Source organism: Pristis pectinata, chromosome 22 (genome assembly GCF_009764475.1).
Source record: "Pristis pectinata isolate sPriPec2 chromosome 22, sPriPec2.1.pri, whole genome shotgun sequence".
In the NCBI taxonomy this organism is placed as follows: domain Eukaryota; kingdom Metazoa; phylum Chordata; class Chondrichthyes; order Rhinopristiformes; family Pristidae; genus Pristis; species Pristis pectinata.
In genome coordinates, this window is record NC_067426.1 from 5,537,106 (window position 1) to 5,544,973 (window position 7,868).

Genomic DNA, 7,868 nt, shown 5'->3' on the forward strand with positions numbered 1-7,868 from the left:
TTTCCTTCCAAAGTGGACGACCTCGCATTTACCAACATTGTACTCCATCTGCCAGACCCTTCGCTCACTCACTTAACCTAGCTATATCTCTCTGCAGACTCTCCGCATCCTCTGCTACGTCTATTTCTTGGTTTATTGCCTGTGCCACTGTAATGTTATTATTTGGTGGCCTATAGACAACCCCCACCAGTTATTTTTTTCCCAAAGACGTTTAATTGCACTGTATAAAATTATAAAAGGCCTTGATAAGGGAAAACAGTGAAGAACTCTTCCTTTTAGTGACTAATGGGGCAAAGGATCAGCTACTGGTGAAAGTTGAGAGAAAAAAAATATCAAGCTGTGATGGTGCGGGTGGTTCTGGAACTCACTGAAAGGTGAAGGCAGAAACCCTCTATACATTTAACAAATAGCATTTGAAGAGCTATTACCTGCTGGGCTTTGGACCGAAAGCTGGATGTGTGAGTAACCAAGTCCATTTTTTGGCGAGCATGAGCACCAAAGGCTGAATGGCCTCCTGTGCTGCAAAATTTCCATGATTCAATGAATTACCAAACAGCCAATCCAGCAATGTTCAATACTTCCTTCCAGGCACCATAGTGTAACGGTTAGCATAACGCTTTACAGCACCAGTGACCCGGGTTCAATTCCCGCCGCTGTCTGTAAGGAGTTTGTACATTCTCTCCGTATCTGTGTGGGTTTCCTCCGGGTGCTCCGGTTCCCTCCCACATTCCAAAGACGTGCAGGTTAGGAAGTTGTGGGCGTGCTATGTTGGTGCCGGAAGCGTGGCGACACTTGCGGGCTGCCCCCCAGAATACTCGATGCAAAAGATGCATTTCACTGTGTGTTTCGATGTACAGGTGACTAATAAAGATAGCTTATAACTGGTTGTGCCCTTACAATGAAAGATGCCAAGGGAATTTGTTCAAGATGCATTTGATTTTTCTCAGTACTGCCAAATGTAAAAATTCACCATGACAAGTGAATATTTATATTGCTGCAATGACAGTTCACAGTTCATCACTGGAGATGGACAACTAAGTACAAGAACCTTCAGAATCAGATTTATTATATGACATTAAATTTGCTGTTTTGCAGCAGCAGTACTGTGCAAAGACATAAAATTACCACCAATTACAAAGATAAATAAATAGTGCAAATAAAGGAATAACAAGGTAGTGTTCATGGGTTCATGGACCGTTCAGAAATCTGATAGCGGAGGGGAAGAAGCTGTTCCCGAATCGTTGAGTGTGGGTCTTCAACCTTGGCCATAAGGAAGTGAGAGGGACTAATCCAAAACCTGTTGAGTTCCAACACTGCATTTATCTTATCCTCTCAGAGCCTGGGCACCAGCTGCGTCACCCCACCATTCTGATAAGACCAGAATTAGCTCAGTTTGCTTTTGCTGCTGACTGGAATGAGATTCTGTCAGAGTCTGTGCCGGAAGGAATTATCAGGCAGAGGTGCCAATAAATGGAGAACCTATCATTGCCATGCATTAGTGTGATGCCAACCATTTGTTTACTTCTGGGACTTTAGCTGGAGCAGCACACATTCTGTGATTGATGGAGGGTTTATCCTCCCATTACTTAATTGTTTTACTGGCTGAGGTGGTCATTCTAATGTGGACTCCATCCTATTACTAGATTGTAGAGCTGTTTCCATAAGGATTACTCCCAGTCATTAATGTTAGCCTCCTGGCTACAGACCTCCCCCGGTATTGTGGGTGGAGAAGACATGAACTGCTCAACAACACAGGAAGTCAGAGAGTCATGGAGCCGTACAGGACAGAAACAGGCCCTTCAGCCCAACTCATCCATGCCGACCATCTCACTTACCCGCATTAGGCCCTTATCCCATGCTCCTATCTACACTGATCCTATGTTCCTGAATTTGGCCCATATCCCTCTATTCCTTTGCTACCCAAGTACCAAATGCCATTTGAAGCACTGTAATTGTATCCACCTCTACCGTTTCCTCTGGCAGCTGGTTTCATAGAACCACCACTCCCTACGTGTTAAAACTTGCCCTTCAGATCTCCTTTAAATTTCTTTATCTCACTTTAAACATGTTCCTTCTTGTTTGAGCCACACACACAAAATGCACACACACAAACACAAAGAAACACACAGCATCTTGTGTGTGTTGCTCCAGGTTCCAGCACCTGCAGAATCTCTTGTGACCCCCCCTCTAGTTTGAGACACCCTTACCCTAGGTAAAAAACTGTGACTATCTACCCTTTTTATGTCCCTCATGATTTTATAAACCACTAAGAGGTCACCCCTCAACCTCCTATTCTCCAGTGAGAATAAACCCCACCTATCCAATGAGTGAAAGTGAACATGATCATGGCTAATCTGTCCTAGGCCTCAACTCCCTTTCTGTGCCAGTTCCTCATGGCCCTCAATACCTTGATATTTCAAAAGTTATTTCTCTTTGAATGCTCCCCAATGTTCACGCCTTCAAAACCTCCAGGGTAGAGAATTCAAGAGATTCACCATCCTCGGAGAGAAGAGATCGGAACGTGGGCTGCAGGGGTTCGGTAGAGTGCCAAAGTTTACAGAGTTTGGAATGAGGAAGTCAAGCCTTGAAATATTGGCATCTTGAATATGCTTCGACTAAAAATGATGCGTATAAACAGGGCACCCTTGCTTTAATGCACCTCATGATTTTATAAACCTCTACAAGGTAACCTTATAACCTTACAACCCTCAGCCTCCTTTGCTCCAGGGAAAACAGTCTCAACCTATCCAATCTCTCCTTATAGCTCAAGTCGTCCAGTCCAGTTCTGCCTCCTCTCTAGTTTAGTCACATCTTATAGCGTTGCGATGAGTTACTATAATATTTGAACCACTTGTTCTGTCACCTCCAATGTGATCACATCTTTCAACCATTTCCCCAAGGGTGCCCTGTTTATACACATCATTTTTAGCCGCAGCATAATCAAGATGCCAATATTTCAAGACTTGACTTCCTTATTCCAACCTCTGTAAACTCTGGGACTCTTCCAAACCTCTGCAGCCCACGTTCCAATCTCTTCTCTCCGAGGATGGTGAATCTCTTGAATTGTCTACCCTGGAGGGTTTTGGAGGCGTGAACACTGGGGAGTATTTAAAGAGAAATAACTTTTGAAATATCAAGGAATCGAGGGCCATGGGGAACTGGCACAGAAAGGGAGTTGAGGCCTGGGGCAGATCAGCCATGATCGTGTTGAATGGTGGGGCAGGCGTGAGGAGACAGGTGCTCCTATTTCCTTAAGAACACAAGTCCTTACTGCTCCTCTGTGACCTACACCCAAGCAAGCGTTCATGTTTTCATATCCCTCCTTGATCCTGCCCTTTCCTACCTCTGTAATCTGCTCCAGACTCATAACCCTTCAAAATACACATCACCCAATAATTCTGCTCCTTTGAGCATGTTCGAATATCCAATATTAGCAACCATGTCTTTACCGCCAAGCTCCAAAATGCAGGGATTTCCACTCAAACCTCTACACCTCCCATTCCTCCCTGAAGATACACCCCTCTTTGACCAAGACTGCCTTAACAATCCCTTACTTGGTGCAGCACCAGACTTTGCTTTATAACAACCCAGTGAAGCATCTTGAGCTGTTTCACCACTGGCACTATATATATGTCATTTGTTGATGTCCACCTAGCCCACTAACTTGAGCTGTATGGACTTTCTCCATGAATTCAACAGGTACAGGTGTCACTGTCATTGTCAGTATTTATTGTCTGTCCTTAATTGCCCTTGAACTGAGTGGTTTGCTGGGCCATTTCAACAATTAAGTATAAACCACATTGCTGATGATGTTTGAGTCATGTACAGTTCAGAACAGCCATGAACAGCAGAATTCTCTCATTAAAGAGCATTAGGTTACAACCACTGGTTTTGTTCTAAATTTAATTAATTTGCTGAATTTAAATCCCCCACAGCCACAATGGCATTTGAATAGAAAAGGATGTTACCAGGACTGTAGGGCTTGAGTTACAAGGATAGACTTGATAGACTGCGGCTTTTTTCCCTGGAGCAATGGAGGCTGAGGGGTGACCTTATAGAGGTTTATAAAATCATAAGGGACATAGATAAGGTGAATGGTCGCAGTCTTTTTCCATGGGAGAGGTGTCTAAATCTAAAGCGCATACATTTAAGGTGAGAGGGGAAAAATTTAAAGGGCACCTGAGGGTGAAAATGTGGAATGAGCTGCCAGAGGAAGTGGTACAATTATGGTTAAAAGATGTTTGGACAGGTACATGGGTAAGATAAGATAAGATAAGGTATAAGATATCTTTATTAGTCACATTACATTGAAACACACAGTGAAACACATCTTTTGCATAGAGTGTTCTGGGGGCAGCCCGCAAGTGTCGCCACATTTCCGGCGCCAACATAGCATGCCCACAACTTCCTAACCCGTACGTCTTTGGAATGTGGGAGGAAACCGGAGCAGCCGGAGGAAACCCACGCAGACGCGGGGAGAACGTACAAACTCCTTACAGACAGCGGCCGGAATTGAACCCGGGTCACTGGCACTGTAAAGCGTTATGCCAACTGCTACACTAGGGATATGGGCCAAACGCGGGCAAATAGGACCTGCTCAGGTGGGCAACTTGGTTGGCATGGATGAGTTGGGCTGAAGGACCTGTTTCCTTGCTATGTAACTCTATGACTCTATCTCTGGATGCTAATCCAATAACTATGCTATTCTTCTCACACCAAGGTGGATCTTTAATCCATTGAAGCTTTAGTTCAGTGCTAGAGGGCTCACTGGTAAACTGGAAAATCAATTGAAAGTAATCTGGGCTCAAACGTAGGTGCAGTGCACATGGGGTGCTACACAGTCAGTGGAGCCAACTTTCAGATGCACCATTTAACCGAAGTCCTGTCTACTTTGACACAACTGAACAAAGAGCAGGGAGCACGTCTGACATTCTGCTCAGCATTTATCTCCCAGCCAACACCACTAAAACAGATTATCAGATTAAATTGATCGCTAATTGTGAGAGCTTGCTGTGCACAAATTGGCTACTGGGTATCCCTAAATTACAACTCTAATTATATTTCGGTGGCTACGTTGGAAATCCTAGGTTATGGAAGGTGATATACAGACGTAATTATTTTTTCCTCTTACATTTTAGATTTCCATTTCAATGTTTAAAATCCCTCACCACTGACCTGCCTTTCCCTGCATAGGCTGTGTCCGGGTAACAAACGGGTTCCACTTTTGCAGATGTCCTTAAATCGATTTGTTCCATAAGCCAGAAAATCACAGGATATGGTAACCTCACCTCCATAGTATTGTAATGAATGGCATCAACAGCACATAAGAATGATAAGGAAGAACAACTACAAAAAGAGAGAGGAAACTAGTTCTGTCGTACATAGGAACCAATGTACGTACATATCAGAATCAGAATCAGGTTTACTATTACTGACTTATATATTGTGAAATTTGTTGTTTTGTGGCAGCAGTACAGTACAAAGACATAACATTTACAATAAATTACAAAATAAATAAATAGTGCAAACAAAAAGGAATAACGAGGTAGTGTTCATGAGTTCATGGACTGTTCAGAAATCTGATGTTGGAGGGGAAAAAGCTGTTCCTAAATCATTGAGTGTGGGTCTTCAGGCTCCTGTACCTCCTCCTGATGGTAGAAGCGAGAAGAGGGCATGTCCCGGATGGTGAGGGTCCTTAGTGATGGATGCCGCCTTCTTGAGGCACCGCCTCTTGAAGATGTCCTCGATGGTGGGGAGGGTTGTGCCCATGATGGAGCTAGCTGAGTCTACAACCCTCTGTAGCCTCTGACGGCAGGCACGGTGGTGAAGCGGTTAGCGTAACGCCATTACAGCGCCAGCGACCCGGGTTCAATTCCCGCCGCTGTCTGTAAGGAGTTTGTACGTTCTCCCCATGTCTGCATGGGTTTCCTCCGGGTCCTCCGGTTTCCTCCCCTATGCCAAAGACGTACTGGTTAGGAAGTTGTGGGCATGATATGTTGGCGCCGGAAGCCTGGTGACACTTGCGGGCTGCCTCAGAACAGTCTACGCAAAAGATGGATTTTACTGTGTGTTTCGATGTACATATGACTAATAAAGATATCTTATCTCTCGCAATCCTGTGCATTGGAACCTCCATACCAGGCTGTGATGCAACCAGTCAGAATGCTCTCCGCCGTACATTTATAGAAATTTGTAAGAGTCCCATTAGCCACATCCCCCCTTTCCTATTTCCCTGTACCCCTACAACTTAATCTCGCTCACTGATGTCCATTGGTTCCCTTTTGATTCTTCACGCCATTAACCTGGACCACAGGCTAATTTACACAGAGCACAGGAGACATACAGCATGGGAAATGTACCCTATGGCTCCCTCATGTCCATACTGGCCATCCATTCCATTTTCATTAATGAATTCCATTTTCCAGCACTTGGTACGTGGCCTTCTATACTTTGGTGTTTCAAATGTTCATCTAAATACTTCTTAAATGTTGTGGGAGCTCCTACATCCAGGTCCCCCTCAGGCACTTCACTCCAGAATTCAACCACCCTCTGGGTGAAAAAATTCTTCCTCAAATTCCCTTTAAATGTCCTACCCCTTAACTTAAACCCCTGCCCTCTGGTGTGGACACCTCTCCTAAGTCGAGGTTAATCACTATCTATCCTATCTATCTCGCTCAGTCAGGTCCTCCTCAGCCTCCTCTGCTCCAAGGGAAACAAATCCAACCCATTCAGTCATTACTGGGACGCTCCCTCCCAGGAAACATCCTTCTGAATCTCCTTTGCACTCTCTCCAGTTCATTCCCGTCCTTCCTATAGTGTGGTGACTAGAACTGCACATAGTGCTCCATCTGTGGCCTGACTAATGTCTTACGTAGTTGTTCCATAACCTCCCTGCTCTTAGAGTCACAGAGTCATACAGCACAGACACGGCCCAACTTGTCCATGCCAACCAAGATTCCCATCTAAGCAGGTCCCATTTGCCCGTGTTTAATCCATATCCGTCTCTACCATTCCTACCAATGTACCTGTACAAATGTCTTGTAAATGTTGTTACTGTACCTGCCTCAACCATTTCCTCTGGCACCTCATTCTATATACGTACCTCCTGGGGGATGTACTATAGACCTCCCAATGGCCACCAGGACATTGAGGAATGAATATGCAAACGGATTAGGGAAATGTGTAAAAATTACAGGGTTGTGGTCATGGGAGACTTCAACTTCCCAAATATAGACTGGGACCTTTTTACTGCAAGGGGGTTAGATGGGGCAGAATTCATTAGCTGTATCCAGGAGGGGTTCTTAAATCAATATGTTGACAGTCCAACAAGGGGAGAGGCTATTCTGGACCTGATATTGGGTAATGAGCCTGGCCAGGTGACTCACTTGTCAGTGGGTGAGCAACTGGGGAACAGTGACCACAGCTCATTAACTTTCAGGATAGCTATAGATAAGAACAGGTATGGGGCTAGCAGGAGAGTTTTAAATTGGAGCAGGGCTAATTATGAAGGCATACGGCAGGAACTAGGTAGAGTAAACTGGGAAAACCTTTTTGTTGGCAAGTCCACGTCGAACATGTGGAAAGTGTTTAAGGATCAAATACATAGGATACAGGATAAGTATGTTCCAATTAGAAGGAGGGACATGAATAGCAAACTAAGGGAACCTTAGCTGTCCAGAGAAGTGATGAACTTGGTCAGGAAGAAAAAGGAAAAGTATGTAGAGCTTCAGAAATTAGGATCAGACAGAGCACGTGACGACTATAAAGAAGCTAGAAATGTACTCAAGAAAGGAATTAGGAAAGCCAGGAGGGGCCATGAAAAGTCCATAGCAAGTAGGATTAAGGAGAATGCAAAGACATTCTATATC